This window comes from Chamaea fasciata, unplaced genomic scaffold (genome assembly GCF_029207755.1).
Source record: "Chamaea fasciata isolate MVZ Bird 193981 ecotype frontalis unplaced genomic scaffold, bChaFas1.0.hap1 SCAF_7, whole genome shotgun sequence".
Taxonomy (NCBI): domain Eukaryota; kingdom Metazoa; phylum Chordata; class Aves; order Passeriformes; family Sylviidae; genus Chamaea; species Chamaea fasciata.
The window spans coordinates 4,869,972-4,885,422 of NW_027094092.1; the positions used below are offsets into that span (position 1 = coordinate 4,869,972).

Here is a 15,451-nt window from a genome sequence, read left to right on the forward strand (position 1 = left end):
TAGAACTAAAGGATTTATAAGATCGCTTCCAACCCAAACCATTCTGTGATTCCCACCAGCAGCAAGCCTTCACAGCTCCCAGGGTTTGGCCAGGGTGTGGTGTTTGATTCACCTGGGAAACAGCCTGTCCACAGCTCACCAGCTCCGGCTGGACTGTGGCTGCGGTGACACATCCCGCGCTGTCACCGGGGGAGCCTCCGGCTGTGCCTCGGCAGGGGTGACACCTGCCCTGGGAGCGCTCCGCTCGGCTCTCCCTGCTGCCCGTTCGGGGTTTGTTCCCTCCCAGCTCCCCCAGAGCGAGGAGAGGTTCCCCCCAGCCACCAGCAGGGTCCTGCTCGGCAGGGTCCCCGGCCACCCAGGTGGGGGCTGCCGCCCCTCAGGGCCGCCCTTCCCGCCCCTCAGCGCGCACAGCTGGGCTCCAGGGTCCCTGGGCCTAACCTGTTGTGCTGCTGAACAGAAGCATTAAGCTATGTGGCATTTCGGCTGACTTCATTCCATCAAGATCAATAAGCTTACTCGATTCAAATGTTCCAAAATACTAAGGGTAGCAGAACGCGTCCCTGCAAAAATGTAACTCGCAACAGAATCTTCGCACCATTTTTTTTTTTTTGTCCTCCCGAGTGGTGTTTAGAAAGCCCACAGAACTTTCTTCCCTGTATTTTCTTTAAAAAGCCTCGCTTTATACATCTCGCTGCTGACAAGCTATGTTGTGATGTGTCAGTTTATGTTGTGTCAATTGCCTCTGGTTATATAATGTGCCATGATATGACTAATGCAGCCCAACATGAGTCACCTGTCGTGACAGCTTTATGCTCTCAAAAAACCTCTTTGCCTTCCCTTTAGAGTATTTTTTTAGTTATTGTTGTTTTATTTTTCCTAAAGATGCAATTTTATCCAATTTACTGTTCATTGTTTCAAATTTTTACCACAAGATGGTAAGTAGGCACATGCATTCACTATTAATGTATGTGATTAAATGATTACTGTGACGTGTAAAAGCATGAGGTGCTCCCACTGCCTGCTGTGAAGAGAGATGATTATAGATCTGCTGCTACAATGCAGCACTGTACCTGAAGAAAAATGTTACGAACAAAACAGAAACCCCAAGGAGCAGGTGGGAATCTAAACGTGAACGTTTATAATCAGGGCTCATTTGTACCAAGAAATAGTATATAACATTATGTTGAATTATTAAAACCAGGCTATGATTGCGGTGTTAAACTCATAACGGCATGAATGCTTGGCAGATACATATGTTAACACGTGAGCACCGGTGAATTTTGCCTATTTTTCTTTTAGGAGAGACACTGAGATACTGGAAGCCACTCTCTTATGCCACTGAGATTAGCTCAGTTGGTTAAACATTGTGCTAATGCCACCAAGGTTGTGGGTTCAGAGCCTATGTGGACCATTCACTTAAAAGCTGGACTCAGTGATCCCTGTGGGTCCCTTCCAGCTCAGAATATTCTGTGATTACTTAAAATAATAATTTCCGGTGCTTAAAGGAAAGCAGGCGAGAATTTTTTGTTTCTCAAGACTAAGTAACCTGTAAATCCAAGTTGACTCGTGTCATGCATTTCTGTTGGATTATCCCTTTTTCTGACCCAGAGATGGGGCTCCTGAGAGGCGTTTTAAAGACTTTTATTCCAGTTTTAGTCTCATGAGAAGGGTGAGACAATACAGATGTTTTTATTCATGCCATCACAATCAGAAGTCAAACTATTTCCTAATTAGAATACATTGTAAGTGTTTTTTGGCCGATCAGCTTTTGCCACACAATGTTGCTGATGCTTTAAAGCCAATCATCTAAACATACCCCTCATGGGTCCTACTACAATGTGCCTTTCATAGCTCTATTTCTTCAAAATAAATAGTCTATCTATCTGTCTGGATGGCAGGGCCATCTTTTTTGTTTCTAGTTCCATTTCTCTCACAACATCTGTCTTATTCCATGGCATTTCTAAGTCAACATATTTTATCTCAGAGTTTGCATACAGATACATACCATGTGAGCCTTCTGTCAGGCTTTGAGAATTCTCTACAAATCCATTTCCCACACATTTCCTTGTAACCTTTACCATGTTTTTTTATTCAGTGCTGCTTTTTTACTATGAAAGCATGAAGTGGTTGTGAGGTTTTTCATTATGTCTTTCCTCCTCAGATAAAACCAGACCTCATTTGAGTAAAAGAATATCATATTTTCCTTAAAACAGTCTTTGTATCATAACAAATTATATTTTTTTTCTTAAAGATTGAATGATTGGCGGAATTAGGAAAAGAACTTACATTGTTGAATGCTTCTCAAGTTATATAGAAAAATAGTAGGGTTCAAATTCATTAGTCTTATTCAGATGACAAAGTATAATTGCAGAAACTCATGGCTTTCCTATAAATAGCCTGAGAAAGCACAAGTAGATTCCAATAAAGAACTACTGAAATCAGTTCACTTGTCCTACAGCAGGTGCTGAATCAACTGCAATTTTATTGACTGCAGAAGTCTGGAAGTGTATATTTTTACAGATTTTTATCTTGTGCTTATTAATTTTGCCATATCATATCAATACTATTCTTTTGTATCATCTTTCAATAAAATGCCCTGTTTACTCTGCAATATCAGTGACTTGTTAGACACATCATTTCATTAGCCAAGAGTGCTTGTGAGTAGTTATAGAGTACTGCTCTCTAAAGGCATTATATCCATGTACCATCTCTATTTTTATTATTTTTAAAATTTGCTTTTACATCTTTTGTGATTGTGTGAAATTATTTCCAATGTTAAAAGGATAAACAATGGAAAAATAGGCTTTAAAGCAAATTTGGTTATTAAGTCTGTACTAAAATAGACTTAACCTTGCAAATTTTTTGTTGTGCTGGCACTGTTCTGAATTTCCTTGTGGCTGGATGTGACCACAAACAAGGCTGTAAATACCACCGGTACCTTGTACATGATATAGATGTCAAATTTTCCGAGTGTGCTGAATCTGCAGAAGAGTTTTTCCCCCACGTTCGTGTTGAACGCAATGATGGGCTGTGTTAAACAGGCCGTGAAAATGTGAAGCAGCACGGCATGACAGCTTTTTAACTGTGCAATGCAATAGCACCTCTAGATTTACTACCCGTGGAAAGACATGAAGGGGAGAAAAATCCCAAGCTGAATTAATTTATTTATGTACATGCAACAGTTCTCTGTTTGTGGACTCTTGCAAGGTGCCTAGTCTAGTGCCTTCCTCTCATCTTCTGTTACTAGTTGTGCATTCTGTCTGGCACAAGGCAGCTACAGCCAATGTTTTGAGTACTGCTTTCAGCAACTGATTGATTGCAATGCAGTTATCAGCTCCCATTCCATTATACATCCCATTCTGTCTATGACATGTTTTAGGGTTGATCAAGTCCAGTCACTGCCTTTTGAATAAAATGAGCAGAGTATTGACACAATCTCATTCGTTGTTTAGATAGTGTGTTTAATGTTGAAACCCGTAAAACTTAGGATTTTCATCCATTTTACATGGCTTTTAGGTCCTGAATTCGCCCTTGAAAGAACACTGCTTATGTGTAAATGTATTCACTCCCTTCTTTCCACATTTTGCTCTTTCTCATCTATAGATACAGAAATAAACATGCTTGCCTAGTCTTAATGTTTTTCTTTTGTGTGCAGCACTGAAACTTTTTCCAGGCTTACCATTTTTGTGTGGTTAATAACAAAGCTATAATTTACAATAATAAAAGTGTCATAGGCCCTATTTTTTTTTTCTCTGTAACTACTAGGAACCAAATTCCCAACAGCAGGAGTGAGATTTCTCCCTGCAAATATATAAGTGAGTTGCTCATGTAAAATATTTACTGATCCCTCTGGTAGTCTGCTTCCCAACACCATGCTTACCTCTAAAGAAAAGAGTGATGCTGTTAATTCACAGCAGGAAGAGGCTGAGAAGAGCAGGCAGCTTAGGCAATGTACTTTGTGTACTTTGACAAATATGCTGATAAACCTGAACTAGCAAGTAAAGTCTTCACTGTTTCATTCAGCCATTGGTAATGACTTGGCATTTATTTCGTTCAGTTCCGGTCACCGCTGTCTAATTTCATCTCCATCCATTTTGCTGGTTTCAATTGCTGTATGTTTACTAAGGAACTGAAGATTGTGTTCCCCAACTCCTTAAGACATAAAACTATTGTGCCTGACCACACAGTCTTTTATTCAGTAAAAGCGTACAAAAGAGGAAAATTTGTTTCAGACCTAGGCTCCAGTATAATTATCAGCCCTTTTATTTATCTGAGATTTCTGTAACATTTTCTCCATAAGGATATACTGGAGAAATGTTTGGAATGGCAGCCATGGATTTATCAAGGTATGCTTCATATGCAGCACCTTGTACCAGCACTTTGGGAATGGATTTTCACCCATTTTCACTCTGAAATGCTCATCTAAGAGTTTTTTTCTATTTCCTATGGAAGAACAAAAAAAGGAAAAAAACAGAAGGTCTGAGCTCTGACTCTTCAAAAGCAGCAGCTGTGTTACTAAACGTGCACAGTACAGTAATACATGGTATAGAGGAAGCATGTTGGTAGGCTATTTAGTCTGAGGAAATTCTGGTCATAGACCTTGTGAATTTTCCCCTTTTTGATTCTGCAGCAGTCAGGTATGTCCTGTGTCCCTAAGTGTTTGGGAGTACTTGAGTCAGAATTACAGATCTTGGGGCATGTATCTTTGCCACATGACCTAAGGAGCAGTGCCATCCCTGGCAGCCATTCCCAGCACCTATGGGGAATGAATAGCTGTGGTACATCAACAACCATTTATGCCCATGAAATGCAGAGAGGTGTTTCATGGGATTCACAAAGTAGCCAGAGGCAGGCTCTGATCCTGTGAAAACTCCACTCTTCAATTTCACCCCTGTTTTTGATCACAGAGAAATGGCACATTGGTGCTTCCTATAAGTTCTTGATCAAACGTTTCAGACAGTAAATTGCTCTTGGGCAGGTGTTTCAAATTTGCAGGGAGAAATCCTATTAGCTGACTTAGGATCCTGTCAGCAGATTGCATCATTATTTAATGCATTGTAATTTCTCACAGAGACGTTTCTGACACTGAATTAAAGGGGCTATAGACTCAAAACTTCAACTGGTGAGCAGTCAGGCGCTCTGGAATATTCATGGCATATGTGGCACAGTATGGAGAGAACAACAAATAGAGTGAGTGGAACAAATTGTCACTGCAGTGCAGATGGAGAAGACTGCCTTTTTTCTAAACCCTTTTGCTTAAGATATTCTGGGAGCCTAATCTTAAGAATCCTCCTGTTACTAATCAGAACACCTGTGTGCTTTCACTGTAGAAAGATAGAGGGGCAGCAAGCTGGGTCTTTAGAAAGCAAGTATAAGAGGAGATTATTGGCATAAAATTTTCCTGCAGGAGTAATAGAGATTATAAACTCTCAGACCTCTCAGGCCTTTTAAACAGGGTCTTGCCTAAAGCTTTTCAGTAAACATTAATAGCTCAACAACATATAATGTCTTCTACAGAGAAAAAAAAAAGCTTTTATTGCTAGCTGGACTGCTGTGCTTGTAAAAACATCAACACTACAGCATTTATGGGCTAGGTGTGTCTTCAGTCTCCCATCTGAAGTGGCTGCAGACTGATGTTTTTGCATACTCCTCAGTTTTTGGTGATATCATTCATATTGTGTGAAGGGGTAAAAAAGGCTAGGAGGGAAGGAGTAAAAATGCTTAAAAAAATTAAAAATGCTTGCCAAAAATCAGTGGGAAGGAGTGAGAAGAGTTGCCATGACAAGCTCCAGCACTGTACCCCTGAAGAATTGCTTTACACGTTTGACAACCTTGAAGTTTCTGCAGTGATTACGGTCTGGTTTCATTCTTAGTTTAATTTATATGTTTGTAGATACAACATCACAGAGGAATAGATATTTTTTTTGGAATTGAAGCCTTTTTGCTTCTATAACTGTGACAAATGAAGGGTTTTCATAATTATGAGTTAAGTTCTCCATAAGCTTTACACTATGTGCTCACAGGGTAGTTTCTTTGACATTCATAGAGCTACTTTCTGCTGCTTTCTTTTTGTAAAGACTTTCAGAGGGAAATATGTCAGCCTTGTGAAGAAGTCTTTAAAGAAGAAAATATTTAGGAAGAGAATACCTGAGTTTGTCTTTGTAAGTTTAGAAATTAATCTGTTCAATGTGGAGAACATGAACTAGGAGAAAAAGGAGAGGGACTTCTAAGACTGACAATTTTCAGGAGGTAAAAAGAATAATGAAAATGATGAAAATCTCTTAATTACAACTTTATGCTTATGTTGAATCAGATTGCTATACTGCAAAATAAATTTTATTCCCTCCTTTTTTATTTTATCAGCAAATATTAAAAAAATTAAAATTCTGAAGTACATTGAATTTTTTTTGTTTTTTAACATTGCAGTTTGGTCAATTATTCACAGTTCCCTAGTAAAAACCTTGATATGACTGCAAGCGTGAAAGATCCCTGTAGGCTTTTACAGGCAGAAGTACACCTGCAGGACAGGTGACAGCAGTTTACTTATGAACACAGTTTAGTCCTCCAATAGCTGAAACTCCAGAGAGGGTTGTAGTTGTATTCTGCTGCTGTAGAGCTGGGGACCTTCCTTATGAAATCGTTAGCAGTTAACTTGGCCCCTGACATTTTTCTGCAGCTTTATGCACTGGAATCATTGGAGCATAATTGTTCCTGGTCTCCTGGTACTTATGATTGCCTACCCCTTATTTCATGTCAGATCCGTGTTAAACAATGAACACTAGAGCTGGATGCTTAGGCCAGAAATTGGTAATTTTCTCCAGAGAAAGAGCTGAATCACTTTTTTTTTTTATTTTTATTTTTCATTATTTTACTTCTTCATAGCTCTAATATGTGTAGCTGTCTTAATACTGAAATATCAGTTTGATTTCCTTTTCCTTAGAGGCTTGTATGTCATCTGCAATGCAATGTAGTCACTCACTGGCTCCAGATGTGAGTGTATATTAGCTATCTCTTCTGCCTGATTACTCCTGTTAGCAGTCATTAACTGGATTCCTCACTGAGCTTTACATTGAGATGTTCAACACCATATGGTATTTACTTTCGTAACTGAAGGATCAATGTGTGTAATGGACTAATGAATGTGATGGACGAACATTTAAGTAACCCTTTTGTCTTCTTTCTCTGGTCATCTGGAGAGACCATAATGCTTTTCTTTTCATTCAAGTAGATAAAGTTTGATGATACATGTTCTGTTGGTTTACACAAATTAAAAGATTGAGCTATAATCTTAGTTAATTCCCAGAAAAGGCACGAAATTCTGCTTCCCTTGGCAGGATGGAAGCAAACAAGTGACAATTTCCCAGCTGAATCAGTCCAGTGAGCTCTGTGCTCAAGAACTCTGTCTTTGTTGGTCACAGGGTTGCCTTTACAATTTTTTTTCCTGAATATCTGCCTTGGTTGGGAAGCACAGTCCAGGCACCCTGTGACCATGTGCATCACTGTGCATTTCTTGTCAGATCTCAGGCTGTGCAGATTATTCTCTTGTGTTATTCAGCAGTTCTGCTTGCTGCTCCTAGAAGCACAGCTGGAATTACACTAGTAGAAGCAAGTTGGCATTTTGGAAGGTTTGGTAGGGCCTGTCATCCCTCCTTCAAAATTATCAAAGGATGCATAGTTTCTGTTTCCTTGTCTGTTGGTCCTTGGTTTTGAGCTAGTGATTAGTCAAATTAACAGGAGAATAATCTAATAAGAGATAATGACATTCTATTTTGAGTTGATAGATGACAGTATTGAGGGACCCTAGTTCAAACTATGCTTTTTAACTTGTCAGGCAGTTGTCATGGAAAGCATGTGTTTAGAAATTTGCTAAATGCCTTGGGCATTCAAGGGAAACATGGATAGCCAGAGTTTCCATCCTAGCTAAAACATGCTAGAAGCTTCCTTTAACTAATGAAATTGTTCCTGTATGTCTGCCAGCAGGGGTTCATGATTTTAGTCAGGTGCTCAAACCTCCAAAGCCAATGAGCCTATTTTAACTCAGGTTCTGCTAATTATAGTTCTGTGAGGTCATTTTTGTGCTCCTAAAAGGCCGAGGTAATTTCGTATTAATTTCTATAAGTTTATATGAGTTGGAAACCTGTTGCTCCCACATTTTTTGCTCACAGAGGAATTATTAGTTTTGCTTTTCAAAGATGATAGCTTTTAATATGACCCTACTTTATTTTGAAAATCACAATGTCACGTGTAAATTTTTGGAAACTATTGTCCTTAAAAACATTATTTTGCTCAAAACTATTATTGCTTATTATTGAGGCAGATGAAATATTTTTAAGCAGTTGGTCCTTATGTAAGAATTTTCCCTTAATTCTTCTTTGATTAGACAACGAGATCTCTTCTGGGGAAGTGAGCTGGAAATATCATGGAAGTATCATAGAAGAAGAAGAGGAAACATTTCAAGCATGTGTTATATTGTGCTGAGTTAGAAATGTCCGGAAATCTGAGGAGCTATCTGTGTAAGTACTGTTAAGTGGAGGTAGGGTTTGTAGTAACTCTCTGCCAGTCTGTGTTTTTGTAAGTAACATGTTAATATAAATGTGAGTATATGCTTGAAACTTACTGCCTTTGCTGCTTGGAGACTTAAAGAAGAATATAATTTTATGGAACCAGGTCGCTTTTATTTTTCTTTTGGGGAGGCCTTCATATTTGTTGCTGCTGAAATAGTATGGTTTGGTGAGCTTCATGACCACAAAGACTTAAGTTCACCTGGTTTTACCTCTTTGACAAACTGTTTTGCAAGTGTTTTTTTAGAGATGTAGTTGTTTCTCAGTGTCTGGGAGGACTCTCAGTTGAACAAATTTTATTTGTTAATTTGGCTTCTTAGAGTAAATATAAGAGATTAATTTACTGTGAGAGACAGTGGAATTTTTATAAAATACTACTAGCTACTCTTAAAATCCAAGTATAATCCTATGCAAGATTTCATAGTACCTAACAGATAATGATTCATATTAATGACCTATCATATCCTCTCATGGTAATAGCAATGTAATACAAACGAAGACCCCTAGAATATTAGCCATAGGAGACCACAAAAGTATAAATTGAATACGATGTTCGGTAGCCTTAAATAGCAATATCCATGAAAGATATTGAGGCAGTATTCATTCAATTAAAAGAAATAGTCTCCATAGTTTAGAAATCTGTGCATGTTATTTTGCAAGCAACAGAGATGATAATATAATTCCAGGATTATAGCAATACTGGATTAATACTGTTAAAATTTTTAATGGCACAATATCTGTGCAACAGACTGTCATAGGAGGTAAGGATGTTAACAGCTTTCCTTACCTTTTGCACAAAAACCCAAGAAATGCTTCTTCTCTAGCCAAAACAGGCAACACCACATATGCTTAGACTCCTTTTTCTCCTCACTCTTTTTAGCCAGGTTGTGTTTGTGACAGTGCTCCTGGAAAGAGGAGTAGAGCAAGGAGAAACCAAATATGGTTGCTCATGTCTTTTAGTGGAGATTTGAGATAATTAAGTAAGAGATGCTGTGTAAGGAGATGTGTGTGAAATAAATGAAATAATGGATAATGAAGCTGTGCTAAGGAGTGTTAACAGTAATCAAAGCTACTTAAGAAAGCTGCTTGAAGGTGCTGTACTTTTTTGAGTACAAACACATTTGACCTAAGACATTCGCACTTGACTAGAATGTTTCCCTTGAGAGCTACTATGAATCAGTTTTAGTATTTTATATTACACTAATTTAACTTAAAATTGCTTGGATTTCCTACATGAAATCTAAGATGAATTTATGTGTGTTGGACAGCAGGTGTTCATGCTTACCAGTGTGTAGCTTGAGCTATGTCACAAGTCTAAGGAGACAGAGTTACCTGTTAGAATGTAAACAGCTTCTGAAGTGTGGAAATGCAAACCATTTTTTTCTCAGCCTTTGAGCAGAAATATTTTTTTCCTGTCACACTGACCCAGGGCTAACACATATACTAATGCCACTCAGGAAACTTTCTTTATGATAATTTTCAAGATATCAATTAATATTCCTTCATAGAGATGTCAAATTTTCTTTTGTTCATTTATTCACCTCGAACGGTAGTAAAAAACCTCATATAAACTAAAAATATATTATGGGAGCAGAAAGCATTATGAATACATTTATGAAAGCATATTTTGCTCTCTGTGTGCATGTGTGAGGTTATATATACCTATGTATTCCCACTGGAGATTTTTACATTTTTTTCCTGTCAATTTAGGGGTCAAGCAATGAGGAAAGAAAATAGCACATAATGCACATCATTAGCCATATTATTTCAGACTTTGTAGTCTCTGTGCATAGATGTTTTCAAGACCTGAGTGCATGAAGCCCTGAATAATCTGGTCTGATCTCTTAGCTTACCCTGATTTCAGAAAGACACTGGACTCTTGAGGTCCTCTCCAACTTGAACTATCCTAGGATTCTTTGATTATGCCAATGATAAACTGCGTAGAGAGAGATTCCTTAGACCTATTTCACTCACCAGTAGTTGAAAGTGTCTGTGAATGTACATGAGCTATTTGGATACTTAGTAAGCAAGAAAAACCCACTCATAAACTACAGAATAGATCAATAAGACACAGAAAATCTCATATAGTTGTGGAAAGATGCCACACATTGTTTCTTATTTTCAGCCTAAACAGTGCAGTCTTTTTATGCAATTTTCCACATATTTTTCCACCGTCGTGATAGTGTTCAGCTTCTTTGAAAGCAGGGGAGGGGTGTTTGGGAGCTGAAAAAAAGAGTACACATCATATGCTTCTGGTGCAAGAAATCTGCCTGTCATTAACTGTAAAAAAGAGGAAAAATCCAACAAGTTTTCTGAAGGGAGATAATGAGAAAAAAACCCCCTTACTTCCACTGACTGTTTAAAATATTAAATCACTAATTGAGTGACTAATGATATACCTTTGTCTTCTTATGTATTTAGCAAAGCCTTCTTAGTAAGAAGGGTGTTAATTGACCACATTTTAGGAATAGAAAACGTGATCAGAAATTATCAGGTTGGGCCATAAATATAGAAATAAGGGCGAAATTAGCATTCTCATTTGATGAACTGAAGATGACAGAATATTTTATCTTAATCTATATACTCCTGTTTACCATCTGGTGCTTTTTGAAGTTGTATACTCTGATTCTTCTGAACTGATAGATTATGTGATATTTCAGGCATTTAATATTCAGACTATGTAAAATAGATTGACCTCCTTGCATTGAATTTCTCAGGATAAAAAGTACAGCCTTTATAAGCTATGTCTCCTTCTCTTTCCACCCCCAGGATAACGTTCAGAGTTTCAACTTACTCCAACCCACTGCTTGAAACACTGAACACTTGCTATTATATAAGACACTTCAATTTGATGTGATTTTTTTCTGTTCATGCTATTTTTCATATTAATTTTCTCTGCTCTTAGATGATCTTTTGTTGCAAGTAACAGAAGACGAAGATATCAGAGGGACGGGGTCACTCTGTGTGCTCTCACGGTAGCATTTGCAACAGATGATACAGAGCGGTGCAGCACAATATTTCCAAGAAGAATTTGGGGTAGCATTCAGTTAATGTAAATAAAATTATCTCCATGTGTGTCTCGGTGGCTACACTAATGATTGCTTTTCAGGGGGACTGTGAAAAGATGGACATGATGGTCATACTAAGAACAAAATAAATATCTCTTTTAAAGGCTTTGTTTGAGAATCAAGTGAATAATGCCTGTTGATGTAAATGTAAGTAACTGTGGTTTATGGATGTGTGTATCCTTTTAAGTCTCAAAAGAGAGACTTTCATTACCAAGGATTTAAGAACCAGCTAAGCTGTAAGATGACTACAGATTTTCCATTAGATATAAAAATTTTAATTTAATATAGATGACATTTCTTATCTCTGCAGCTAATACGCACTAAAATGCTGTGTTGAAATGTGATTCTTATTCCCTGTTGGGTTGATGTCCACAACATTTGTCCTTGCACCTACAGCTGCATGTGCTACTGACAGATCCTGGAAATGGTCCTTTTTGCAGCTTCCAGCACAGAAGCATTACAGTAGAACAAATTGACACTATATTTTAGATATCTTCATTCACCAGTGTGTGCACAGTATAAAAGTAGAGCATAAAAATTATACAGAATCCTAAGGTTTTGCCACAGGGTGAGGTCTAAACCCAGTGGCTTTTAAACCATCCTTGAAAAGTTCTCCTTTATGGTTCTCCCATCAGTCCTAATGCCACAACTGAGGCAGCAGCTACATTGTAATTACCTGCATAGTTAGCAGTTGTAGAGAAAAGAAATTCACAGAGCATGCTAAGAATTCTTTGCATAGGATTAACCTTACTTGTTTTGAAAAATAAGAGATCTTTGAATGATGTTAGTTGAAAAAACCCAAAAACCAGAGAAAATGGCAGTCTTGGAAAACACTGTTTTCTTTGTGTTTTTTTTTTTTTTTTCTTCCTTGGGATGGAATATGCTGCTCTCTTTTTATTAGAATTATCTTGAGATAATTGAGATGAGATTTGCTTGAAAAATAAGAAATATGGCAGTAGCACTTTTATTACTCCTTTTCCTATTCATCTAGCTCTTTACATCTTCCTTATTTTTAATTTCTGTGGTGAGCAAATAGGCCTAATGGGAGATGGTCTGCAGCTCTTCAGGCAGCACTGGCTTCCACAACACCTCAGTGTCTCTGATGTCAGCAGGTCTCTTGGACAAGGTGAAAGCACAATTGTGTGAGGAAAAGGGGAGACAAAAGCTGCAGTTAGATTGCTGAGGAGGCTTCTCCATGCCTATTTTCACCTGATTCAAAAATTCAAGGATGACGTCCTGTAGGAGCATTTTTCATGCCCAGAATCTCTAGAAACATAAGCTGCTTTAACAATAGCATTAAAACAAGCCTCCGAGAGAGGCTTAAATTTTGTTATAAATATTATAGAATAAAATCTGAGCAAAATATATTCCAATAAATGACAGAAAAGCATGTGGTTAGTCAACAGCCAAAAAAAGGTGATGAACTTTGTCTAAATGCAGGTTAGAATAAGCTGTTTATTTAATAAACAAAGAATCCCTCTTATAATGCTTTACCTTTCATGAGTAAAGTAGTTCAGACCAGGCTTGTGTGGATTCATAGCTGGTCATTTCTTGTATGTTTACATTATTTTTTCACACAATCGTATTCTCTGGAACTACTGTTCTTCTGTTTTGATCATCCTTGGCGTGATGCAGGATTGGTTTTAAAGTGGGAAAGCAGAGGTTGGTGGAATGCTAAACAAATGCCCTTGAAACAAATGCTTTGGATTACTTTGATTGTAAAGGCCCCTACTGACACAGATGTATGACTGTCTCTGGCTAATACTAGATATTTACAAGGGAGCATAAAAACTTTGAGTAGGTGTGTGGTAATTAGCACAGCTGAGGAAAGAAAATTTGGGCACATTCTCTTATATGTAAAGGAAGTGGGAATATGCATTACTTTTTCTCATGTCATTCTGATGCCATGAAAATAAATAACTTGATAAATTTCCTTGTTTTCTTTTCCTTGGCATAGTGATTTTTAGGACTAGTTTCAGTGTGAAATGAAAAACTGCGATGGAGTGAAAGTGCCAGGCTTTGATTTAAGGCATGCAGAAAGATGTTCTGCAGCTTTTGCCTTTTCCGCTTTTTCTGCACTTAGATGTCCCGTTAAGTGATCTCAAGAAAAAACTTTCCTTTTCTCACAGGTGATTGTTTTGGCATTTGCTTCTATGTCTTGAGTACCTCTGTAGGAGTGTGACAGGCCCACAGATAGAAGGAAAACCAGATGATCCAGAAGTTTCAGTCTTTTTCTGTTGAGTTTGACATAGATCCCTCTCAGCCTGAGAACACATGAATATTTGTGTTGTTCTCTGGCAACCCTTCCTGACCTCCTTAGCATCACTCCAGTTTACTTGGGCTTACAACAAGTCTGCATATTTCTCTCTAAAGGCACTTATACAGACAATGGAAACTACCAGATTTGTCATCTGATTTTTCCTTGTTGTAACTCCAGTTTTTCATCCTTGCCTCTCTTGCGTCATCTGCTGTTTAACTTCAGGGCCAAGCTTGCTGTATCACTACACCTTTCAACTGGCACTCCAAAAACAAAACTGCATGTTTCAAATCAATTGAATTTAATCTAGTTGCCTCAAACGAAGAACCAACTATTTCACTTATGGTTTTGACAGGAAAAATAGGTGAGGTTGAATGATTCTGTGCACACATACCTCTGAATACTGACGGAGAACTCTTGAGAATTCAAGTACTGGTATTAACTAAGCCATCAGGGCTTGGATCTATCCCTTTCCCTTGTTAGAGCTGATTCTGTAATACAAATCACTTCTAGCTGTAATAATGAGTTGCTTACTTTCCTGCATGACTCTTAATTTAGCTCTCATATTTACACTCGTTTTCCTGCTACAGTGGAACAGGCAATTCTACTTCATCTTTCCCAGCTGCATTATTTTCTTTTTCTAACCTTCATTGCCTTGACTTTATTGTGCAATACTGAGACACTGGCTATCTATCCCACAACATAAATAATTTTTCTAAGTTTTTGGCTGGCTTTTAGGGAGAAGGAAAATGCCATCCGCTAAGGACAAATTAGCTAAAAACTCTACCTTTCTGGCATGCACTGAAAAACTCCTCACCATCTGTCACACAGATCCAGGACCAGACATGGGGAAGGAAGCAAAGTAGCAAGCAAGAGCATAATCACAGCTTGGAGGTTGCTACTGATACTTTAAATCTGGAAATTTAACTGGAGATTGTGGTTTTGTTTTGCTCTTTGTTTAGAAGTCTACAGTGACAAAAGGTGCCAATTTCTTTCTAGCTATCTTTCTCAATTATTTAAACATAAATAGACACAAAGAACATTGTCTAGGGAAGAATATGCCATGTCTTTCAATGTATGTCATTAGAGTATCAGCATATCCCTTGGTCTTTACACGCCAACAGCTGCTGACTGACTTAATATTCATGTAACTTCTGATACACCTTTGCCTTACCTCCGCTTCTCTTCCAAGTTCTTGGCTACATTCTTCCTTTTGTCTGCTAACTTTTCTTTGTATCCATGTTCACTGGTATAATACCTTTGGCTTTTTCTTTTAGTTTATTGCACATCAGACTCAAATTTGCTTGGGTTGTTTTGCTCTCAAGTATCTGCCCACCACACAAAATGTATAACTCCCTGTTCAGCAATTTCTATGACCTTTTTACTGACTCAATCTTGATTTGGTATCTTCAAGTACTGCCATTTTGTTGGTGTGAATGACAGATTTAGCTTTTCCAAATTTCTGCCTCCTGTATCCCCTGACGTATTTCTTTACTAAGCAGTTGTTTATTTCTAACTGAATTTCTTATAATTCTAACTCTTGCAAGCAGCTGCCAGATAAACTA

The 15,451-nt window shown here is 37.9% G+C and overlaps 1 protein-coding gene and 1 long non-coding RNA gene across 4 annotated transcripts in view; both read left to right on the top strand.

Annotated features, from left to right (window-relative positions):
* Window positions 1-15,451, top strand: part of KCNA4 (potassium voltage-gated channel subfamily A member 4) — a 134,292-nt gene that overhangs the window by 57,341 nt on the left and 61,500 nt on the right. The window lies entirely within an intron of this gene.
* LOC136291674 (uncharacterized) lies at window positions 5,075-11,945 on the top strand. 3 transcript variants are annotated; one of them, XR_010721657.1, is made up of 3 exons: window positions 5,075-5,190; window positions 8,381-8,513; window positions 11,467-11,945. It is a non-coding gene; the product is annotated as an uncharacterized lncRNA (long non-coding RNA). The 3 variants fall into 3 exon arrangements; XR_010721659.1 differs by lacking the exon at window positions 5,075-5,190 and adding an exon at window positions 5,435-5,855; XR_010721658.1 differs by lacking the exon at window positions 5,075-5,190 and adding an exon at window positions 8,031-8,094.